The 24185-nt window shown below is 49.0% G+C and overlaps 1 protein-coding gene across 1 annotated transcript in view; it reads right to left on the reverse strand.

Moving 5' to 3' along the window:
- The window catches only part of SORBS1 (sorbin and SH3 domain containing 1), a 237035-nt gene extending 213619 nt beyond the window's left edge, over positions 1-23416 (reverse strand). Inside the window, exon 1 of the mRNA XM_060125606.1 lies at positions 23304-23416. The gene's annotated coding sequence lies outside the window, so the exon portion shown is untranslated. The remainder of the gene's footprint in view (positions 1-23303) is intronic.
- Positions 23417-24185: the final 769 nt, after the last annotated feature.

The following is a 24185-nucleotide window of genomic DNA, read 5'->3' on the forward strand; positions in this document are numbered from 1 at the left end:
TGTTAAATGCAGAGCACTACACCAGGGGTCGAAGTGACAGGAGAAGGGTTCCAGAGCTGAGGAGAACATGAAAGACCTCAGTGTACCAGTGAAGATAAGGCAAATACTTACAGTAGAAAGTAAAAAGCAAGTCCCATTAGGGGAAGTGTCTTCAGAAAGCCTCGCCAACTCCCCCACGCTCAACAGTAAACAGGCATCCGTCTCCCTGTGCTTCCCCACAAGCTGAGCAATGATGCTGCTGCGATCTGCAGCTACGACACTGAACTGCAATCGCCTGTTCATTCATCTGTCTCTCTCTGTCTCCGACAACAAGGGACTCATCATCTGGTTCATCTCTAGCACAGGTCCTGGCACAAGGAAGCACTCGGTAAAGGCTGCTTCACGAAATGGATAAATGGATGGATGGATGGATGGATGGATGGGTGGACGGACAATGGATGGGTAAGCGGAGGCACAGGGATGCCAAAGACTTCTGGCCAGGGAATCAGGGAAGGATTCATGAGGGGCTGAGGTATGTGAGCTGGATCTTGAAGCATTTGGGCAACTGGAGATGAAGAGAGGACCCATTTCATCCAAAGTGCCTAACACCATCTTAGGCATAAAGCTGGTGCTTAATAAATGCTTCCTGGATGAGTTTACTGCGGAACTGGCTTTCCTAGTGAAGGAAGCTGGCTTCATTTCCCACAGCCTTTTGTTTCTCCCTAGGTAAACAGAAGCAACTCTTAAAACAGCAGTTAAATTGATAAACCAAGGGAAAGGTCACTGCCTCCCAGTCTCTACAAACACTCCTACCCAAAGACTCCAATCCAAAGTTTAACAGAATGAGGAAACTCCATTTCTGCTGATAAGGAGTTTTCCAGGACATACTGTTAAGTGACAAAGGCAATGTATATCACCTCCCTTATGTATCTATCTGCATATAGAAATATTGGAAGGACTACATAAGAGACTAAAAAGAAATAATAATCTTTAGGGGAATCTAATCTTTAGGGGAATAAATCATTTATCACGTAAACTGGGGTACTTTTGAGCATGAAAGAAGGTGTTACTGATAATTCACTGGGACAGAGAACATAAACTAGGACTGTCGTGGGCAACTGGAATGTATATTCAGCCCACCTAATAGGGACCAGGTTGGGGGAGGAAGGGAAGTGGACACGGCAGGGGTGAGAATGAAAATTGTCAATGCACACATTTTCACAGTGTTTTGATTTCTGAACCATGTGTATGTAGCAACCATTTAAAAATGTAATCACCTTTTTAATGGGGGGAAAAAGGCTAAAGAATTTAGCCTTCCAAGTCTCTTGGACAAAGGAAGCTCATGCGGGGGCACCATCGAACAGCCACCCTGTAAAGCACCCCTAGAGATTAAATGAAATCATTGCTCACAGCACAACCATCTTGCAGCAGACAAGAAAACAACCCTGAGAGAAGAGAGCCACGCATGGCCTAAAAAGGCTTTGACTCCTCGTGAGGCCAGCTGAGATGGGGAACACTGGGGGAATATAAACAGTGTGACAGACAAAAAGCAGTTCAGGTTTTACACAATCATGGCAACAAAGTGAGATTGATTTGGGACTGAATTAAGCTCTTTATATTGTTTCTACTTAAAAAGGAAATGTATTGACTACAGTCCTCCTCACAGATTTATCTTCCCTGACATCAGGCACATTCATAACCTATTTTAAATTCCAAGGAACAATGCTGTGAATACCAGTCTGTTGCACCAGAATGTTTTAGAGGCTGGGAAGAAGCTTCTCTGACTTTTAATTGCTCAGGAAACGGGCGCAACGTAGATTTTCTTACCAGTCCTAACTTCCGGTTAGAAAACCGCTTATCCAGGATGCAGGTGTCTACCTTTGGAAGAGCCGCTTTGGAGTAATCTTAGGGACCATGTGTGGTGTCACTTCGGCTTTTCGTCTCTTTTGTAACCATCTCCTCCTTTCAGGTGTCACCACAACTCCTCAGGCTCAGGCCTAAATTACCTGGACTCGAGGTGTCTCTTCCCCAGCCTCCAGGCTCCACCAAGTACCATGGGCACTGACCTCCCCAAGGCCCGCCTGAACGCGTCCCACCCAGGGCTCCCCACAGCCTTTAGGATACCAGGACCGTATGACTATCATCCAGACAGGGACACTTGAGAGTGAAAGGGGGCTCTATTAATAATCACACTGGGGCAACAGGCAAAGCCACCCTGGGAAACTGGAAGGTGAGGTCATCAACTACAGGACAAATAAACTTGAATTCAAGACTCCCCACCCTCTGGCCTCAACTCATCTTTCCAGTCTTTCTGCATCCTGCATGGTCCAATCCCAAAGGACCTGCAGTTACCCAGCATACCCTGGGCTTTGCTATCCCTGTGCATTTGCTCACACCATTTCTTCCCCTGCTCTACCCCACCCCTGGCCAGAGCCCCATCTATGTAGGTCTAACTTCTACTCTTCCTCCAAAATCCAAGTCAAATGATGCCATTCTTTACTGCATTCATTCAACAAATATTTACTGACTGCTCATTATGTGTTAGGCACATAGTGAAGAAGACTGAAAAAATTCCACCTCTTCTGGAACTTTGGGGTGTGTGTGTGTGTGTGTGTGTGTGTGTGTGTGTGTGTGTGTACACAATTGTGATAGCAGGTACTAAGGATGGACACCGGGCAATATGCTGGAGGCCACCCTGTTAAGGTTTTGTATAGACACACCTACAGCCCCACAAGGCTGTGGGCTCCTTGAAGGCTATGCCCAAGAGACCCATCTTAGAGCCCTGCTGGACCCATCACACACCCCTAGATACAGCAGGCACTCAACAAACATTTGCTGAGTAAAGGATTAATATTAAAGAAGTTTATTTATTTAGTCTGGAGACAGTTTCCTAACAAGCAGTTCCAAGTTCTCCACGAATCTGTATAGGATCAAAGGGGAACCTGAATTTCCACCAAGCTTAGAGAAACACGCCACATCCGACAGCTGTGCCTCTCATTCCACACTGATACTGCAAGGGAGCTAAGGTCACCCTGGTTCAATACTCCACTGTTTCTCCAGAGGTTAACTGACTCACCCAAGTCCTGCGATGTGCAGATAAAACTGCTCAGAGAAGCTTAAGTAAAGGCCATGGGTCCCTGGTCTTTCCCAGATGTGTTTGCAGTTCTGCCCTAAGTGGCCCTGGGCAGACGAGAGTTAGATTAAACAGTAACTAGTGACAAAGGAGTCTGGCAAGCGGCACGGTCACATCCAAGTGCATCTGCAACACGTGCACCCCTTTCTCAGACATATTGATGGCGAGTAGTCGTAGCAATAATTTAATAAAAGCATTTTATGAAGGAAAAAAATAGACAATTAGCTGGATCTGAGTTCTTATTTCAATTACACCCAGAGAAACAGCTGAATGGGTTCTCAGCGGCCGGACTGGACCCCACCCACCTCTCACCTGCTGCGGCTCATCCGCAGCCCTGGGCCACCCTGGCCTGTCAGCCTTGCTGGAATTTTTCCTCACGGCCTGCACCCACCACGCCGGCCCCTCGGGGCTCAGTCAGTGAGGAATCCAAACTGCAAACATCCATTAAGGTACAACACAAGTCCCTGGAGGTAAGGGAACAACTCAAGTTCTTCAGGTGGGCTTTCCAGATGGCTTTCCACTAGCCCTGTGCCTGAGGTGAAGGTACAAGGTCAGGGGTTCTCAACCTCAGCCCACTGACGTCTGGCGTGGGATAACGCTTGGTTGTGGGGTTGTCCTGCATTGTCAGATGTGCAGGAGCAGGCTGGCCTCCACCCACCAGATGCCAGTGGCACCCCCTACACTGTGACAAGCAAAATAACTCCAGACATTGCCAAATGTTCTGTAGGGGTAAAACTGCCTCGGCTGAGAACCATGGCTAAAGGGCGCCCCCCCGCCAAAATGTGCTATTCTATACATCCCCAAATGCTCAAGGCATCTGCAGCTCCCAGTCCTATAAAACACCTTAGGGGTTAAAGGCAGAGCTTTTGATCAGATGGATCATGGTTGGAGTCCTGGCTCTACCTCTTACTAACTCTGCAACGTGAGGCAGGTCACTTAGCCTCTTTAAGCCTCAGTTCCTTCACCTGTAAAATGGGAACAATAAAACAGCACCTATCTCATGGGGAGGCCGTGGCAGTTACATAAAATGATGCATAAAGATTGCCTGACACAGTGAGGATTCAATATGTTAGTGATTATTTACAGGCTGGAAAATTCCTTTTAGCCAAGCCTAGAGTTTAGTCTTCTATTTCTGTGGCTTCTGATCTTCCCCCTCCTTCCTATGCCCTTTCCACCTGTTAAATGCCTTTGGTCTCAACCTTTGGTCTTAAGGAATCTTTCCTGCAGGTTCAAAGGCATCTGAGGTTAAAGTGAGGGAAAGAAAACACATACATGCACACACACACACACACACACACACACAGAACCTTTCAGCTCCAACCCTACCCAGACCAGCTCTCCAGACAAAGGCTTCCATTGTTGTCTAAAAACAAACTTTTCCACAGGGAGGCTTTAAAAAAGCCATAAAAATCTCGAAGTCTCCAGATTCTAGTTCTCATCACCATCCTGCCCCTGACCTTGGCATATCCCTTCACTTTCGGGGCCTCAGTTTCCTAATCTGTAAAATGAGGGATTGAGACCCTGATGAGCTCCAAGACACTGCGCTGTACTGGAATGCTGCAGCACAGAGGGCAGCTGGACCACACTTTAAGTAAGTGCTTAACTATAAGGGTCATAAAGACAAATCATTCCCCTTTTTCCCTACATCGCCCTGAGAACCAGTAGAACATAGTATCTGCAGAATACAGAAATGGGTCTCTGTTGCCATTGGAGTCAGAGGTCTGAGTAAAGTGAAACCCTGCACTGCTGAGACCTTAGGCAAATTAGTTCATCTCTCTAATCCTGTTGCCTTATCTGTAAAATGGGATAATAGAGGCAGAAATGATGTAAAGATTATGAGACAAAGATCATGAAACCAGCCGGCACAGAGCTGGTGTACAGACTAGGTATTCAAAAAACATGTGCCTGGGGCTTCCCTGGTGGCGCAGTGGTTAAGAATCTGCCTGCTGAGCAGGGGACACGGGTTCGAGCCCTAGTCTGGGAAGATTCCACGTGCTGCGGAGCAACTAAGCCCGTGTGCCACAACTACTGAGCCTGAGCTCTAGAGACCGTGAGCCACAACTACTGAGCCCGTGTGCCACAACTACTGAAGCCCACGCACCTACAGCCCATGCTCCACAACAAGAGAAGCCACCGCAATGAGAAGCCTGCGCACCGAAACAAAGAGTAGCCCCTGCTCACCGCAACTAGAGAAAGCCCGCGCGCAGCAACAAAGACCCAATGCAGCCAAACATAAATAAATAAATAAATTTATTTTTTAAAAAAACAAAAAACATGTGCCCTCCTTTCTGGACTCTCCATCTGAAGTCTTATACTGTAACTCCATGTCAATCTCCTCTTCTGGAAAGTCCTTCCTTCTCTCCTTTCCCAAGGCTCTGTCCAAGCCCTCCTCTGTCAGGAAGGCTTCTCTGCACAGACTCTGTTCCTAAAGGTCCAAGGCCAGAGTCTCCCAAAGGCTGGCTTGGGGAGTGGGGTGGGAGGGGCAGGTGGAGAGAAGGAGGGGCAGGAGTTCACTAACAACCAGTTCCCTGCCCAGAGAATTTCCTTTTTGTGAATCCAGGACGATTAACCCCTCCCCTGCTCCACCCCCGAATGGAGCGGTGACCTCAACACTGTCCAGGCTTGGCCGTTATACACTCCTTATGTCAGAGTCTCATAAGCACCCTGAGAGGGCAGGTGAGTCTGGATGGTCTTCTCCCCACAACTTCTCATCCAACCTGGTCACCCAGAGCCCCTCCCCCACCCCCGCTGCCCGCTCCAGGAAGACAAAAACCTGCGGTTTCTTCTCTCTTCTCTGTGGGGCGGCCTCACAAATTCACAGATCTCCAGACCAGACCCTTCCCCTTGTCCAAACCCTAGGACTGAAATGACTCTGCTGTCTGAGATGAGCTGGAACCATAGGGTAGAGGTGCCTACTGACCAAAAAAAAAAAAGCGCAGGAGATCCGGGAATTGGCCCAAGATCTCTCAGCTAGTTCAGAGTCAGGGCTGGGTTAGAACAGGGGTCTCTGGGCTCTCCAGACACATGAAGCCTCTGCCCACACCCTCCTTCTCACCAGCCAGGTCCCCTGCTGTCCCAAGCATCACCATCTCCCAGGCAGGGAAGCCCACAGTCACCTCCACCTCTCCCCTTGCCTCGAGTCTCCTTCTTATCACCAAGACCAGTAACTCTTCAGTGATAAGGGGCCACTGTCTGGTCCCTATCACCTTGGGACAAGGACAGCAAGCCTTTTTCATGCCACTCTCCCATTCAACAACCTGCCAGGGCTCCTCTGTCCCACTGGATCAAACCTCTCCTGCCCTACACACCCGACCCCCAGGCACCGCCTTCACCAGCTCTGGCCCACCTGGCCTGACCCTGCTCCCCTACACGCCCCTAACCCTCTCTCCTGGATGTTCTCCTCTCAGCTCTCTCCCCAGACTCTGGCCCATATCACTTCCCTCCTTGGCAAGTCTTCCCTCCCTGGCTTTCTCCCTATCCTGTTGCCCTTCAAGCCCCCCTCTCCAGACTTGAGGGCCTCAGGCTGGCATCCTCCTGGCCCCTGTTGTCACCATGCTTCTGAGCTATCTGAGCTTTATCTCCTCACCAAACCACAAAGAGCCACCCAACAACCTGGCCACATTCCTTCCAGCTCCAGCCTCAGCCTGGCATTCACTCCACAAACATTATCCGAGTGCCTCTAAGGTGCCAGAAAGTGCTTGTCCTCGCTCTTGAAACCCTCCTTACCCTTCAAGGCACCGCTGAGACACCATCTGCTCTGTGACTCCCTCCCCTATCCACCTTCCCCCTCCACCCCCAGGAGTCTTCCTATCTTCACCTTAGGATCTCCTAGTTGTCCTCGAGCCCATGTGCCACTCCCCTCACCCGTGTCCTCCCTAAGATCCAGACCTTCTCTTCCTTACTCCTGCTGGGCCCCGTACGATACCCATACCAAGAAGACGCTCAGTGAACAGCTTTCACAGGGAACTGAAGCATAATCTGTCCAGCAGGCCAGTCTGGGCTCCTGGGTGGCCTCAAGCTCCATTCATCCAAGTGACCTCTTACTGTTCCCCCAAGATTGGATTTGGGCCCAGAATGAGTCAAATGACCTCTTATCATTCTTCCAAAATTAGGCTTTCCTCTTTAATTACACCTTATCTAGCCACACTATGTAGATTCCAATTACATAATTACTTCAAGCCCTGGGACTTAAAAAGAAAGAAGCGTGTAGGATTACACAGGTAAGTGAACACATCAAATATGCATACTCACATATACCATGAGCCATTTTCTTGTTCATATACAACTTTCTGTTTGTTTGTTTGGCGGTGCGCGGGCCTCTCACTGTTGTGGCCTCTCCCGTTGCGGAGCACAGGCTCCGGACGCGCAGGCTCAGCGGCCATGGCTCACGGGCCCAGCCGCTCCGCGGCATGGGGGATCCTCCCGGACCGGGGCACAAACCCGTGTCCCCTGCATCGGCAGGCGGACTCTCAACCACTGCGCCACCAGGGAAGCCCCATATACAATTTTTTAACCCAGAAAATATAGCCCACGGGGGGTGGGGCTGGGGTGTCTAAATCACATTAAGGTAAAAATCTCCCCGAGTAGATGAAGGAGAATGTCATGGAGAAGCCAAACCCTGACAGGGGTTCTGAAAGAGGCTGGAAATCAGTCCCCAGCTCTCTCCCCTTCCCCTCCTGCAATGAAGAGAAGGGGGCTGTGTGACCTTCGGCATGGGAGATTTTTGGAAGCATAACTAGGCCTGAGCCCTCCTAAGCAAAATACCCGCCCTCTCCTGAACTCCAGGTTCTCTCTCTCTCCTAAGGCACATCTGCACAGTTCTAGTAGGAGACCCCACTAGACTGTGTCCACCCTGCAGACAGGGGCCCCGTCTCATCCATTCTGGTATTCCCAATTCTCAGTCCCCCCCAACACCAGGAGGGGCGTCCAGCAGGCCCTCATCCTGTCTTATACTCCAGCCTTATTGAAGCCTCTGCCCTTCTCACGCCACCCTGCCTTCAGCAGGAACGCCCTCCTCCGGGCTGGGTCCAGCTCCCCTCCTGTGTGGCCCCCACTGCCCCCTGTACTTGCCCTAACTTACCGCTCATCACGCTTTGGCATAAAAACTCTTCCACGTGCCTATCTCTCCCTTCAGACCAGTGGTCACCAAACTTTTTGATCATACCTTCCTATTAGTAAAATCGCTTTGAGCATATTTACTGATAATGATAAAATCTGGACTACTATCAATATAAACAGGAAAGCTACATCTTTCTTCTATTTGAGTTAAAGAATAAATAGAACTTTAACTGATAATGTTTTCTCTCGGCCTCTCAATAGCGACCTTGAGAACTCACCCACCGCTCTAGGCCAGGAATTCTGTGAGGACAGAAGGAGTTTGATTCCCTCTGTATTCCCAGAATCTGGGACAGACCTGAAAACTTAGTAAATGAATTCATTTGCTCCACACACAGGGAGCACCTCCTGTGGGCCAGGCACATGCTAGGTAGGCACTGGGCATAGAATGCCTGGCTGCTTGCCTCACGGATCCTACAGATTGTTGGGTAGGCAGACAAACAGGACTGGCCAAACAAGTGTACCAAAGCGGCTGACACAAACGCTGTGCAGAATGCTCTGTCCAAAACCAATGAATCAGGACAGCCTCAAACACGGGGGTTTAATCTGCTCTGGGGGGTCTGAGAAGGCTTCTCCAGGCATATGCTGCTTCAGCTGAGACCTGAAGGATGAGCAGAGCTAACTAGGTGAGGGAGGAAAGGGCACTCCAGGCTAAGGAAGCTGCATGGACAGAAGTCCTGAGGCTGGACAGAGAAGCCTAAGTGTCACGGACTAACAGAGGCCAATAAAACAAAATGAATGAACAAGCTCCAAGTTCCTCTCCTCCCCTTTACTCCTCTCTACTTATCAAAACAGACTGCCCCCCAGTTCCTGCCTCTGAAGGGGTCACTCAGCCCTGCTACATGCCCAGCCACCGAGCCAAGCACAGCAGGTGGGCTCTCTTGCCTCCCAGCCAGTCCTGCCGGTGTCAGGCTTCCCCCCCCCCCGCCTCCCCCCAACTCCCCCACCCCTCCTCTGCTTCTTAGGAGCCCAAAAGCCACAGGAAGACACTCCTGAAAACCATGCATGTTGCCATGGGCACCACCAATCAAAGGCTCCTGGGCAGTTTAATTTTTTAAAGAGAGTGTTAAATATTTTACATCTTCTAACAGCATGGCTTCTTCCTTGCCTACAATAGAAGGAAAACCCTATACTCCTTGAACTAAGGATTTATGCAAAATAAACGCCAATCTGCAAGACAGTCCAAGGAGGTGTGTACCCGTACCCACGGTCAAGGGCATCCTCTGGGTGCTCTGGTTGCCCAGGTGTATGTTCCTTGCGAGAGCAACCCGGACACTCCAGAACCACAGCCACAAAACCTCTTCCCTACTGGAGCTCTTTTGACCCCAAGAAGGGAAAATTATTTACAATGATGCTTCAGGTGAGTGTTTAAATAGCCCATGACTTTAATAATTAAAGATAAAACCAAGACTGTGGGTTGTAATGCAGGCTGGCGGGCTGTGGAGCCTCCTGCTGCAGCAGCTGTCTCGAAGAGGAGCCGTATCTTCTATCAGTGCCCAGGCATGACTAACATTTCCCAGGTCCTAGGGGGGTCCTCGCCCCCTCACACCTGCCGGTGCTGGCTCACTAATGCACCAGGTCCAACTAAAGGCCCCACAAAGCAAAAGTGAAATAGTCCTAAAAGGCCTGAGACCGTCTTGGCCCAGGCTCATGGGCCTGGCAGCCTAATCTTCAGCAACCCACCACAAAACCCTGCGGAGGCCCTGGGCTCCCTCAAGCCCCAGCTTTCTCCAGCTACTCTATTTTCTGTCCCTGTTGGGATTTTGCTTTCTCTGGAGCCTGATTCATTCTGTCCTGCTTAAAGCAGCCCAGCTCCTACTTTTGCCTTGACTCCTCCCTCGAGATCCCTGGCCCGCTCTCCAGCCCACTGCCCGGGCCACTGGGGCAGCAACTCATATCTCCCCAATCCAATTCCAGCCTTTCTTACCTCATCCCTGCCTTCCAGATCCTGCCTGCTGTGCGCACTGTCTATAAAGAGAGGCCCAAGCACAGACGGGTCAGCAGTATGTATGCTAGAGCAGCCTTGCAAAGACCCCCTAACAGCGACGTACCATGAAAATGTTCCCATTTTCTCTCCTGTTAATTTGTTATCAGCAGCTACAACCCCTGACCATCATTCTGTGTTTGTGGGAAACAGTCACCCAACACTGGATCTGCACTGACTAAAGACCAACTCTGAGTGGAGAACAACCTGCAAATGAACTATTTATTTACACATCAGACAAGGGAACTGCTCACGTGCACAGCCTCCAGGTTCCATACACATTCCAGGGACTGGCAGTGACTGTTAGGATTTCACACGTTATGTCCTAGTGACTTCATACTGGGAGACCAAGCTCAAAGGTGGGCCTGCGGGCAGGTGTTAATAATCGACATATAAGGCATGATACAAACGAGTAATGAGTTTCCGCGTCCCCACCCATTTCTATTACAACTGCCATGAGCTAGAACATCCCCACGATGCTGAAAAGTCAAGGCCCAGATGGGAATGAGATCGGCAGAGCAAGGTATAGGTTAAGGTACGGTAGTCAGTATTCCTGCTCATTGGTATTGGAACTCAGGCAGCACTTTTACGGCACGTTGAGAATCCAGGTTGCCAGGAACAGACTGCTCACAGGTCATTCCTGGGTCGATCATTACTACACGCCTGACTTCTCAGGTCCACCACTGGCCTTTCTCTACTACCTGCCACATGGGTTATGCATGTCTAGCGTGTCCTCACTACCCCCACGCCCCACATACTTTGCCACACTATAACCTTCCTACTCAAAACCCAAAACAAACTTGAACGCCTGCCAGGGAAGAGCCCAGCCCTCAGGGTGTTAATGAGGAAATAAACTCCAGGAGGGCGGGGCCTATGTCTACATTGCTCATCAGCATTTGTTTAACAAGTGAAATGAGACTGTGGTTATTGAAGCACTTCTTAAACAAAAGTTCCACGTGCAGGCAGGGATTCACCTCTCAAACGGGGCACCATCCCGTCCCTGGGGCTGACAGCAGAGCTCTCTTTCTCTTCACCCAGCAAAATGGGCACCTCTGGAACACGAAGCTACATTACATGGACCTGCTTGCAGGACTGAGCAATCGTGGGAATGCAAATCACCAAGGGATAGAAAGCGCTAAGAAAAGACCAGGATCCCTTCTCTCTGCTGCACTTCTCTGGCACATCCCTCTGCTCCGCAGGGGTAATGGCAAACATCTCTGACCTCATCCTTCCAAGGTGGAGATGTCAGGGGTGGGGGGGAGAGGGGAGGAATGTTTGGGGACCAGAGAAATGGCTGTGGGTAGAGGCAGACCAGGAGGAAGGAGACATCAAAAGGATTCTTGTTTCGAGTACCAGTCACCAGTACTGGAGCTGGGACGGCTTCAGGAACACACTGGCATTTTCACATCAGCTCACGTGACCGAAGCAGCCCCTGGCTTAGACGTACTCAGTTATGTGTCCCTCTCCAGGTGGTCAGTCGGCTCTACAAACACAGCTTTGCCTGCCAATGTTTTTTCCACTCCATGGTCTCCTGTTTGAAAACGCCCCCTTGACTCTGCCAATAACTTCAGTCCCCTTCTCATTCTCAATACAGCAACCAGCATTACTGAGTGATTACTACGTGTCAGGCACAGCTCTAAAGACTTACACAGTCCTGTGATGGAGGCACTACTGTTTTCTCCACTTTATAGGTGAGGCAACTGAGGTACAGACTAGAAACTTGCCTGAGGGAGCAGCAGAGCCAGGATGGGGGCCCAAGCAGCCTGAGCGCAGAGATCACACGCCTCGTCACTGCTCCCCGACCTCACTTCCGAGAGAGAAGAGCCGAGCTCCAAGGTAAGAGATCTGCTCCCAGCTCAGGCCCATCCAGCCACATGACCTTAAACAAATGGCTTTTCTGTGCCTCAGCTGCCTCGACTGTGAAACAAGGCTGATCACGGACGCCTGGTCTAGAAACAGAGACTCTTAGCTCTGTAGTCCAGCGTCTCCTAAGAGAACATCCTGAGGTGATGGAAAGGTTCTTTCTCTGCGCTGTCCATGGGGCAGCTGCTAGTGTCGTGTAGCTATGGAGCACTTGAAATGTGGCTAGTGTGACCGAGAAACTGAATTTTAAACTGTATTGCACTTTAATTAATTTAAACTTACATAGTCACATGTGGCTAGTGGCTACCATACTGGAAAGTTCAACTCTAGTCTATAAATTCCAGGATGGCAGGTGCCACTTCTCTTTGGTCACTGCTGTATTCGCAGAGCCCAGCATAGACCCCAGCCTATGGTTGGAGCTCAGTTAACTATTTGTTGAACAAATCAAAAGCAAAGGACTTTTCAGGTGCTCTAATATGACTTCATTGACACCCAAGCATTGATTCTTCAGGTTCCCTGCCCAGCGGACATCTAACCTCAGCTTGCCCAGGAGCTCAGGCCTCCCAAAGCAGTAAGAGAGGGAGCACCTCTCAAGATGAAAGACAATGGATGGAGACAAATCTTCTAAAAGTTCTACGGAGCTAAACTATCTCCCTGAAATTTCTACTTACTAGTCCTGGCACGCTAGCTCACAGGTCTGGGAAAAACAAAATAAGTTATGAAACAGCCCTTAAACATTTTTTTTTCCTTTTTTGCGGTACGCGGGCCTCTCGCTGGCGCGGCCTCTCCCATTGCGGAGCACAGGCTCCGGACGCGCAGGCTCAACGGCCATGGCTCATGGGCCCAGCCGTTCCGCGGCATGTGGGATCTTCCCAGACCGGGGCACGAACCCGTGTCCCCTGCATCGGCAGACGGACTCTCAACCACTGCGCCACCAGGAAAGACCCCTTAAACATTTTTTGAAGATTTTTTTTAACGTGGACCATTTTTTAAAAAAGTCTTTTATTGAATTTGTTACAATATTGCTTCTCTTTTATGTTTTGGTTTTTAGGCATAAGGGATCTTAGCTCCCCAACCAGGGATTGAACCCGAACCCCTGCACTGGAAGGTGAAGTCTTAACCACTGGACCGCCAGGGAAGTCCCAGCACTTAAACATTTTTAAATACAGGATTATATCTGTAAGTCACTTTCTTAGTTAGTATGAGTCCAATCCTAGTTCACTGTAAGGCTGGTTAAACAACTACATGACTGAGATCTGCGTGTGGGGAACAATCCTCCAGTGTCAGGGTTGTGGCCCAGGACTGCTATCTCCGCTGACTTAATGTATTCAGTCCCCCCCTCCGCACCTCCATAAGTGAGCCGCGGCGTATACAGCTAGACTCCCAACGTGCGAGGCCCTATTCTCCAAGCAAGGTTTGGGGATCCTGGCAGAGCAACTCACGTTTTCGTGTCTCCTTGCTGTATTCTTTCTAAGTGCAAAAATCTAAGCTTCCATACATCTCCTATGAGCTGAGGACTGTGGCAGACCCAGGAGATACAAAGAGAGCTATAATGTAAGCCTTCACCAGGGGCCCATATCTAGAAAGGGTAAGAGGTGCAATCTGCAGAGCATTACCCCGTGCAAGTTACTGAAGGACAATCAGGAGAAAGACATATAAACCAAACACCATCAACTCAGTGTGACACATGCCATAACAGACACATGTACAAAATACTGAACTAAAGAGATACCCAGAGGGACCCTGCGCCGTGCCTTGCACACAGCAGGCACTCAGGGCAGTGAAATGAATCAAATCTTGACGAACAGCCCCTTTAAAGGCTGAGGAAACCACAACTCAGATGGGTTAAGTGACTTCTCAAGGTGACCCAAGTTGTTAGTGATGGGGCTGGAGATGGCACCTGGATCTCATCACTTACCAGCCCAACAGTCTATAATCCATCTCACAGCACTTCTTATCCGACCCTTCAGGGGGAGAGTGGCAGGGTCTGCCCACTGCTTGTTATTACATCCATCTCAGAATAAACAATGGATTTATTTCTGGACAACTGTATGTTGGGTATTCTTGAAAATCTGAGGAGCTGCTGTATGTATACCATCTTAGAAACATGCGTCCAATCATTTAACAAACATTTCTTGGGAATATACTATATATCAGGCACCTGTTTAAAGGCTTGGATAAAGAGATGAAACGAACTTCTGGTCAGATCAGAACAGCCACATTTATCTCTGCTCTCTCCCAGAACCCCACGAAAAGGCAGCAGAGGAATCTGTTTTTTAATGGAAAGGAGACGATGGCTGATGAGATATGTTAACAGAATTCTGGAAGAGACAGAGCCGATTGCCATGCGGTCGCTGATTCGGGTTTCTACTTCATCTGTTCTGCTGAGTGCAAGTAGGGGAGAAAACCACTGAACAAATGGTGACTTATGTCACAGGAACAGGAGAAGGCTCAGGAATGGGGGGCACCAAGGACTGCGAGGGGAGAAGCAGGACGGGACTAGAAAGAGGGGAGCCTGCAGAAAGTTGGCGAAAGGAGCAAAAAGATGCCAGGGTCTCTCCTGCAATCTGCTCAGTCTGGTGACCTCCCTCCCTCAGCCGGCAAGAGGTGGAGGTTCACTGTTTTTAGGCAACTACACCAGAGACTCTCTGGATTCAGACACAGTTGAGGGAGAGACACAGCTGAGGGAGGTAGGGAGAGGGGGGGCAACTTTCCGAAAACAGATGGACTGAGTGAAAATCTGCATACCAGACAGGGTACCCAGCCTCCTTCCCCATCAAGGCTCCCAGGAGGAGCAACAAACAGGCTATTACACCCCCAGGCACATTCCTCTCCGGGAAAACCCAACATTCCCAGAGAAAAGATCTATATGCACTGATTTCTAGGTGTCCTCAGTGGAAGAAAGGGAGGCTCTCTAATGAATCACTGTACCACGAGGTTCACAAGCCCCTTTCTTGTTGCACAGGTGCCCAATCAGCATTTTGGTCTCCACTCTTAAAATATAAATGGACAGTCAAGGATCAGATGCATGGAAGGATGGTTCCAATGGGAAATACAGTAACCAAAAGATGCAGAAAAAAGGGACTTGGAGGAAACAAAGACAATGCAGGGGAAGGAGAAAAACACCAAAAAACGAAATACAACACATATAAGTGGGTTTACTGCACCCATGAAGCAAGAACAAGATGCTATTCAAAACAAAAAAAGAAAAATGAGCCTTCAGAGAACTAGCAAATTCTAGAAAGTAAAGCATGCAAAAATGTTGCAAGCAAAACCATGAAAGCATAAATTAAAAATTCAAAAGGGTTATTAAGGATAAAGCTGAAGATGTCTCTCAAAAGTAAAACAAGGGCTTTCCTGGTGGTGCAGTGGTTGAGAATCCACTTGCCAATGCAGGGGACCAGGGTTCGAGCCCTGGTCTGGGTGGATCCCACATGCCGCGGAGCAACTAAGCCCGTGCGCCACAACTACTGAGCCTGTGCTCTAGAGCCCGTGATCCACAACTACTGAGCTCACGTGCTGCAACTACTGAGGCCCGCGCTCCTGGAGCCCGTGCTCCACAGCAAAAGAAGCCACAGCAATGAGAAGCCTGCGCACCGCGATGAGGAGTGGCCCCTGCTCTCCACAACTAGAGAAAGCCCGCACACAGCAACAAAGACCCAACACAGCCAAAAATAAATAAAATAAATAAATTTATAATAATAAAAAGAAAAAGTAAAGCAAAATGGAAAACAATAAAAGATTTTAAAATTACAAACTTGACCCAGGATGTCCAACATCCAAGTAATAGGAGTTCCAAAGACAAAACACAAGAAAAGGGGAGAAAATGCAATTAACAGAGGAAAATATAAGAAAATGTCCCCAAACTGAAGAATTTGAGTCTTCAGATCAAAAGAGCACACCAAGGAGCCAGCATGATAATTTTTAAAGCAAGAACAATCCAAATACAGGGAAAGAAAGAGGATCCTAAAACTTTCCGCAAGAAGAATGCAGGTTACCCGTAAATGATCAAGAATCAGGATAGCATCCAAATTCTGACATCAGTATTGGAACCTAGAAGACAGCGGAGCAATGCCTTCAAAACTAAGGGCAAACGGCTTTCAATCTAAAATTCTAGACAAATCAAACCACCAATCAAGTGTGAATGTATAATAGAATAGAACAGCTCAGACATGCAAATGTGAGGTGATCAAGTTGTACAGACCCTCTCTCAGAAACTCCTGAGGAATAAATCAAGAAATAGGAAACAGAGGATCCAACCCAGAGCAAGGTGAGGGAATTCCCCATGATGAGTCATGCCCCAGGTCTAGAGGTCAATCAGCAGGGAATAAAGGTGAGGGATGGAGGCCTCTGGGAGGGAGGTCTCCAAGGACAAAAAGACTGTAGTGAAATAAAAAGGAACTTGTGTTATAAAACAGAGATATTTTAAAATGCCATCAGAAACACTGGGAATTAGTAATAAGTACAAAGGAAACTAAATAGGAAAAAAAAGCAATTATTAACTCAAAAAAATAAAAAAAAAGAGACATACACGAAAGGAAATTTCATTACAGTACAACTATAAGGCTCAGCCATGAACACTATTTACACAGTCAAAATAATATAAGTATTGACTATCGTTGTAAAACTGTGACATAATCACACTGGGAGGACATGAAGGAAGGGAAGTAAGTGAGGAGAGGAGGAGTGAAAAGGGGAATAAGGGCTCCTCTAGTCCATAGCAGGACAATAGCCATATCAAGAGAAATAGCTAAAAGGGTTGGAAGTGACTATGGTAGACAGAATAATGGTCCCTCAAAGATGAAGATGCCCATACCCTAATCCCCGAACCCATAAGCATGGTACATGGCAAAGGGGAATTAAGGTTGCAAATGGAATTAAGGTTGCTAACCAAATGAACTTAAAACAGGGAGATTATCCTAGATTATCCAGGTGAGCCCAAAGTAATCACAAGGGTCCTTAAAAGTGGAAGAGGGACGGAGAAGGGAGTCAGGAAGATGTGACTATGATAGAAGGTCAGTGATGCATGGGAGGACTCAACCGGCCATTGCCGGCTTTGAAGATGTTGGAAGGGGGACATGAGCCAAGGAATGCAGGCGGCCTCCAGAAAGGGGAAGACGCAAGGAAGAGAATGGAGCCCTGCTACCATCTTGATTTTAGCCCAGTGAGACCCTTTTCAGACTTCTAACCCACAGAACTGTAATTTAAATTTGTGCTGCTTAAAGCTACTACATTGGTGGTAATTTGTTCCTGCAGCAACAGAAAATCGTGTTCCGTGACTAACCCTGGGGAGTGGGTCACCAGGATGAGGAGGGCTGACACAGCTTTCTTTATAAGGCTTGCAGTGTTATTTGACTTTTAAAACTATATATATATATGGGCTTCCCTGGTGGCGCAGTCGTTGAGAGTCCGCCTGCTGATGCAGGGGACACGGGTTCGTGCCCTGGTCCGGGAAGATCCCACATGCCGCGGAGCGGCTGCGCCCGTGAGCCATGGCCACTGAGCCTGCGCGTCCAGAGCCTGTGCTCCGCAACGGGAGAGACCACAACAGTGAGAGGCCCGCGTACCGCAAAAAAAAAAAAAAGAGCTGAAACAAATTCTCTCTTGCCAGATCTCACAATCTGGTAGAGAAGACAGGGAAACAGCTACTGCTGAAAGGCAAACACAGGAAGAAAACACCTCTTTGAGACATGAGGGCGTCTGAAAGGAGTAGAAGTCAGCCGGGCAAAGGAGAAACAGGCCTTCCGGGGAGTGGACAAAGACCAGGGGAACGTGTAAGAGTTCTGAATGACGGGACATCAGTGGGTCTGGCAGAGTCAGCAGGAATGCGTGAGTGGGCAGGTCCCAGCACCCCAGGTGTGACACCTGCCCCACTGCTGGCTTCTCTGGCTGGGGTCTGGGACCTGCTGTGCATATTTAGGGCGGGCATGGACAAGCAAAGACCCCAGACAAACACAGCATTTTCCTGGACCATCAACTGTAGTCAACAGTAAAGCATTTTAAATACTTTTATACTAAAACCAGAACAGATGTATTACAGAATACAAAACTCACATGAATTTTTTTTTAAATATTTATTTATTTTGGCTGTACTGGGTCTTGGTTGAGGCATGTGGGATCTAGCTTCCCGACCAGGGATTGAACCCAGGCCCCCTGCAATAGGGAGCACAGAGTTTTACCCACTGGACCACCAACGGAGTCCCCTCACGTGAATTTTTAACATAAAAACTGGAGACTTCAAGGCAACTTCTTGTTTGAGAGGCCCACTTTAGACACTAAACTATCTGCTGACCACTGAGCATCAAGACTCAGGCTTCTCTATAATTAATACGAGTCAGAAGAAAGGTTAAAACACCATAGCATACATCCATCAAAGCACCCGGGACTTCATAACAGCAACCTGTCAGTGGCTGCCTACACTCCCTGTGTCACACAAGATGTCCCTTGGGTCCCAACACGAATGGGAAAGTTGAGAAGCATCTCATTCTTTTCCAAAGGGGTCTGGGTCCTACTACTGCCGGATGAGTTAGATCTGCCTGGGGAAATAAAGAAAAACCACCACACTGAACTTTTCCTACATGTCCTCTCTTGTCTCCCTCCCACCCACACTCTAAGCATTACCAGGATCACTGATAAAACCTCAGCTCCCCCATCAGCTCCTCCAAACCCTTACAGTACAGGCCCCTGTTAGAGAATACGCTGGAAATACTCTTTCCATGGGAGGAAGTCAAGAAATAGGGCACATCTCTTGGGAGAGGGTGTCCTTTGTGTCCACAAACAAGGGGGAAACTTTTTCTATTGTTGTAGCTGGTTTTGTTATAAAAACAATAATATCCACGTGACAGTGAGCTGGGAAATTTCTTTTTCTGTAAAGAGCCACTACTGACCACAGAAGAGGAGCAGAGGAAAAAAAAATCAATGGAAGGCCACACAGAAGTAAAAAGCAATTTAATTGGGTTTGTTTTGTTTGTTTTTTGTGTGTAAAACACATATATACACACATTCAAAAAAGTGAACTCAACTGATTTCAAATTAAGAACAGAGAGGATGAGATTTTAATAACACAATAAATATATTAAAATACACTACAGCGCTATGTTATTGACAGTAAATAAAAGATGGAGGAGGAGGTCAAAGAAAAAGGTGTAATAGTAGGAGAGAAAAAGAAAGGTAGAGCGGGGGGTGCGGGAAAAGAAGGATGGGAAGACAGCAAGATACAGGGACAGACAGACAGACATGAGTAACCATACACAAAAAGAGGGAACAACTAAAGGATCCACAGAAAGACTTCCTAGGCCAAAGTAAATTACACTGTACATGGCCAGCTGTAGGCTTGGGCTATAGACTTCAAAGTATTATCACCTTTTATCCTTGCCTTTGAATGGTTACTAATGTGGTTAACCACTGTTCCCAGCTCTTTAACTGCTCATTTAAACATTCTGAGGCTTAGCTCAGGTCATAGGCCGGAAGCTCCCTCCATATGAGCTACAGTTCAGTAAATCAGTCACCTCCAATATCTCCTCTGAAAAGGAAGTACAAGAGACACTATCACACAAATCGCTATCTCATAAAATGTACAAAGCACCAATGAGAGTCAGTGGAGAAAATGCTGTTTGAGTTGAAAAAAAAATTCCATGGAAAAATTTTTTTCATTTTAAATTAAAAAAACAAAACAAAACTGGAACTTCAGCAGAATGGGTTCCCACCTCAGCATTCTCCAGCATCACTCCCGGCACATCTGACTTTCCACGTGTTCAAGTTCTGCCTGCCCCACTGGCTCCAAAGGCCTGAGTTGGCCCTGAAACTAAATCAGCCTCCACCACACACTGCAATCTGAGGGTCAACAGAGAGATCCCAAGAGACTCCAAGTCAGTCCCAACCCTGGCCTGGACTCCGTTCACCCATCCCAACCCGTGTCTAAGCCAAGCCTCTCCTTACTTACTTCACTCTAAGGGCTGTAGAAATCTGCTATTTCACAGCTGATAAAGCCTCCCCCTTCCAGCTCCATCCCTTTTTCCTCCAAGCCTGGTGTCTGTTTTCCCCTTCCTCATCTGACCTGCCCCCAGCCTCCTACCTGGTCTGTTTCCCCAACCTCTCCCTTCTACTGCCCCTAATTTCTCCTTTCTTTTCTCTACCGCATCTTAGTATCATTTCTCTCAGAGGAAGAGGGGACTTAAGAGGTGTATCTAGAACAAGACCTAAAATCTATCCACCTGGGATTTTTGCCCAGCTCTGCATCTTGCTAGCTGTGTGACCTTGAACAAATGGCTGAGCCACCCAACCCCTCAAATTCCTCAGTGAGGGGGGCTGAACCTGGCAATCACAGAGGTCTCTTCCAACTCTCAGGTTCTAAACATCTAAACATTCACCTGTATAACCATAAATAAATCAGTGAGTTAAACATACACAGGGAGAGAGAATGAACTATAGAAACTCCCTTTCCTCAGCATTCTGTCACCCCACCTGGTCTCCCAACCAACCACCCACACTGAGGGGCTGTGTCTCACTCTGGACTGTTCTAGCTCTAAATTATTTAGATACAGCAAAACCTTACCAATCACACTAATCAAGGAACAGATGCATCTGAATCCAACAGAAGGCTGAGTCCTGGAATGTTTCTTTCGTGCCATCGAGTAATACTGTGAATTTAACATCAGCTTAGCAAAGAATCTAGAAATGCCATCACAAACTGTCTTGCGAATCTAAGAACAGTAATGCTGTCGGGAACCCTGGAAAACAATCTACCCCAAAGCCCTCCACTTTCCCAACAAGGACACAGGCCCAGAGAGCGGAAGCCACTAGCCCAAAGCCCAAAGCAGGTTGGAGCCTGGATCAAAGCCAGCTGTCCTGCTTTTGGTCCAGAGGACCTCCACCAAAGCTTTGTGATACCATCCGTTTCCTTTTTCAAGAGACAGATTAAATCCCAAATTACCAGGGAGTGCCCTCTACAGCAAATCTATTTGCAAGTCCAGGGGAGGGGCCAGAGCTAAGTTTGGATGGCCAGATGACTACTAATGCTGCCTAATACAAGCTCTCTTTCCTGAACCCTGCCCATTCATTCTCTGCAAAGAAAACCCCAGACTGCTATCTATATGGGACTGTATTTTGGAGAGGGGAGAAAGGGAGAGTGGCACAGTTCTTTGTTCTGCCAGTAAGAAGCATCTGCTAGTCCTTTCCCACAACTCCTACCTCACCTCCCAATATTCCCAGTATCTTCGGAAGAGTTCACGGAAACTCGCCAACTAGAATAAAAGAAAGCAGGAGGTAACAGGAGGAAAGGGCCAACAGCAGGTGAGTGTCAAACGTACGGACGGTGACAATACCCTCCCAGCTCTTCGTCCTAAGGGGAAGAAAGCATTTCTTTTCAGTTGCTAATACCCTGCAGGGAAGTCACCTGAGCTAGTTCAACTCAGCGCCCTCCAGCAGAGAAATGAGCTCTCTGCAACCCCTGGAGAACTAACCCTTTCCTAACCATCCACTCTAACAGTGCCCAGGGCAGAGGTACCAAAAGACCAACCCTCCCCTCCCCTCCCCTCCCCTCAGGCCAAGAGCCTGAAACATCAGAGCTTGGATGGCAAGGAGCTATTTAAGGCAGCATCAAGAGGGTGGGGCACAAAATTGCTGGCAGCATCCTCCTCTCCACCGCTCCCTCACAGCCAACACACACACACACACACACACACACACACACACACACACACACCTCTTGCTCCACACACACCCATCAACCTCACCTGTCTCTAAGGGCTGGAGATCTGGAGTCCCCAAATGTCCAGCATATGTTTTCTGTCATTGAGGCTGCTGTCCCCATCTGCTGCCCACCCCACTCTTAATCCACTCCGTTCTCTTCAATCACAACCCAGCCACCTTTCCAATCAAAAACACAAAACTGAATCTCGAGAAGCTCACAAACCAAGGAGGGGGGCATGGAGACAAGCCCTCCCTGGCCTTCACTTAGGAGAGAAAAAGGGCGCAAGGGGTGGGGGGCGGGGGGTGATGTCAGAGGCCTGCCATGCCAGACAGGCTCCATGATATCTCTAAATGAACCTCCCTCCTATTGACGGTGAAATCAATTCCGGCGATTTCAGCAGGTCGGCCCTGTGACAGGAGGGGTATCCCAGCGCTCAGTTTAAAACAAAAAATCCAAAGGCTCAGCCAGAACATGCTGGGAAAATCCAGGGTCTGGATAAAACGAGCAACGCTCAGTGGGATCCTTTCTGCTTTTATGTAGCAATGTAATAGCGTAATAAATTCTGTCTGCCTGAAGAAAGCATGCACTGGTGAATTTCAAAGCCATCTTACGACAGCGGATGCACGGGGATGCAGAATTCGACAGCACATTCCCCTGTGAATAAAACGTAATGATTTCAAGCCTCTTTCCCCCTCTATCTTGAATGGCGCTAGCGCTTATCAAGGAAGCCACCTCGGAAAGAAGCCAGAGGAGAGCCGGGGATGCCCGGGGAATTCGGAGAAAGGAGTTGCTTTCTGTTCATCTCGGTGAGGAGCTGGCTAGCAAGAAGCTGCCAGTCACTGAGGGATGAAGGAGCATGGGCAGATGAGCAGGCACCGGCGTCCCCGGACACGGACACACACACACAAACGTACCCGCTCATTCTGGCGGGTCCTAGGCCAGACCGGTAGTCCGTGCTGCCCTCCCGCCTTCCTCTCCTCCAGAGGGATGCTGATGAATGAACACACCTGAGATGCCTCCATCCTGCCGCTCGCTCCCTCCTTCCTCCTCTGGCTACTGCAGAGGAGCCTCTCCTCGGTAGTTTCACTTTACAGCGCAAACCCACGCGGGCTTTGATGTCTCCTCCACCCACCCAAATTGCAGCCAGCCTGAAGCAGGCGGACATTCTCTCCTAGCAGAGGCCATGATCGCACGTACCCCCACCCACCAATAAAAACAAACAAAAAATAAAAAAGACAAAAACCTGGAATCCTCCAAAACCCCCGCACCCTGGGGAACTTTCCCTTAAAGACTGGGGATCCACCAAGCAGGCAGGAAGGAGGGTTCCGCCGAGGGGGACCACGGTGTTCCCCTTGACCACGGGGGATGCTCTGGGGGAGGGGGTCCCTCAAGTCCTTCCAACAGCTGGCCCTTTAAACGCGCCTCCCCCGAGCGTGGAACAAAGGCGCCGCCCGCGGGGGCCGGGCCGGCGCACGCCCCCGGCGCCGGCGCTGACAATCAGGCGAGCGCGGGCTGAGGGGCCGCTGGCGCGGGCTTACCTTGCGGGTCTCCGGGCGGGCGGGCCAGCTGCGCGCGTCCTGCCCAACTCGCACTACACTCTGCAGTTGGCCCCGCTCTGTTTTTCTGGGACTCGGCGCTGACTTCACCGACACTCCGCGGCCGGCCAATGAGCTGCGGCGGCCGCCCCCTCATTAGCATGCGTCTGGAACCATCCACTCCGGCGGCGCCTGGGAGGTGGGCGGTGCTAGGGGGCGGTGCCGGACCCGGCAGTGACAGGAAGGGGCGTGTGCGCCAATGGGAGGCGATGAAGTGCCCCGCCGCCCCGCCCCGCAGCATTGTGAGCCCGGCGCGCGGGCCCGCGGATCTCCCGTCGAGAACGTGCGCGCGGTCCCAGTAACCCTTTCTGTCCCGGCCGGCCTCGGGCTGGGCGGGAGGCTGGCCCGGCGCGCCCTCTGATCTTTCTGAGGGGTCGCCCACGGGGAGCTGGGAAGGAATCTTAGGCATAAAAAAAACAGCTAACCTGTCTTGAGTACATATAACTTACTCAACTCCTGTGCCCCAGTTTGCTCATCTTTAAAATGGTATAATAACCAGTACCTATTTCGCAGGACAGGACATAGAGAAGATTAATATAGTTAACGTATGTAAAGCATTTAGATCAGTGCCTGGCCGTCGCGCTATATAAATGTTTACTACTATCATTATTATACTGTATGTCAGCCAGTATGCTTAATACTTCTTAGTTTTTCTCTCTTTTGATCCTCATAGTCTTTTAAGATAGTCACTATTACTAATCCATATTTTTCAAGTGGGAAAACTGAAATGGTTTAAGCGGCTTGGTCCAAGTCACACAGAAACCGGTGCAATCAGCATTGGAACCCAGGCTCTGAGATTTCATTCATGTAATACTTTTATTCAGC

Source organism: Lagenorhynchus albirostris, chromosome 16 (genome assembly GCF_949774975.1).
Source record: "Lagenorhynchus albirostris chromosome 16, mLagAlb1.1, whole genome shotgun sequence".
Classification (NCBI taxonomy): domain Eukaryota; kingdom Metazoa; phylum Chordata; class Mammalia; order Artiodactyla; family Delphinidae; genus Lagenorhynchus; species Lagenorhynchus albirostris.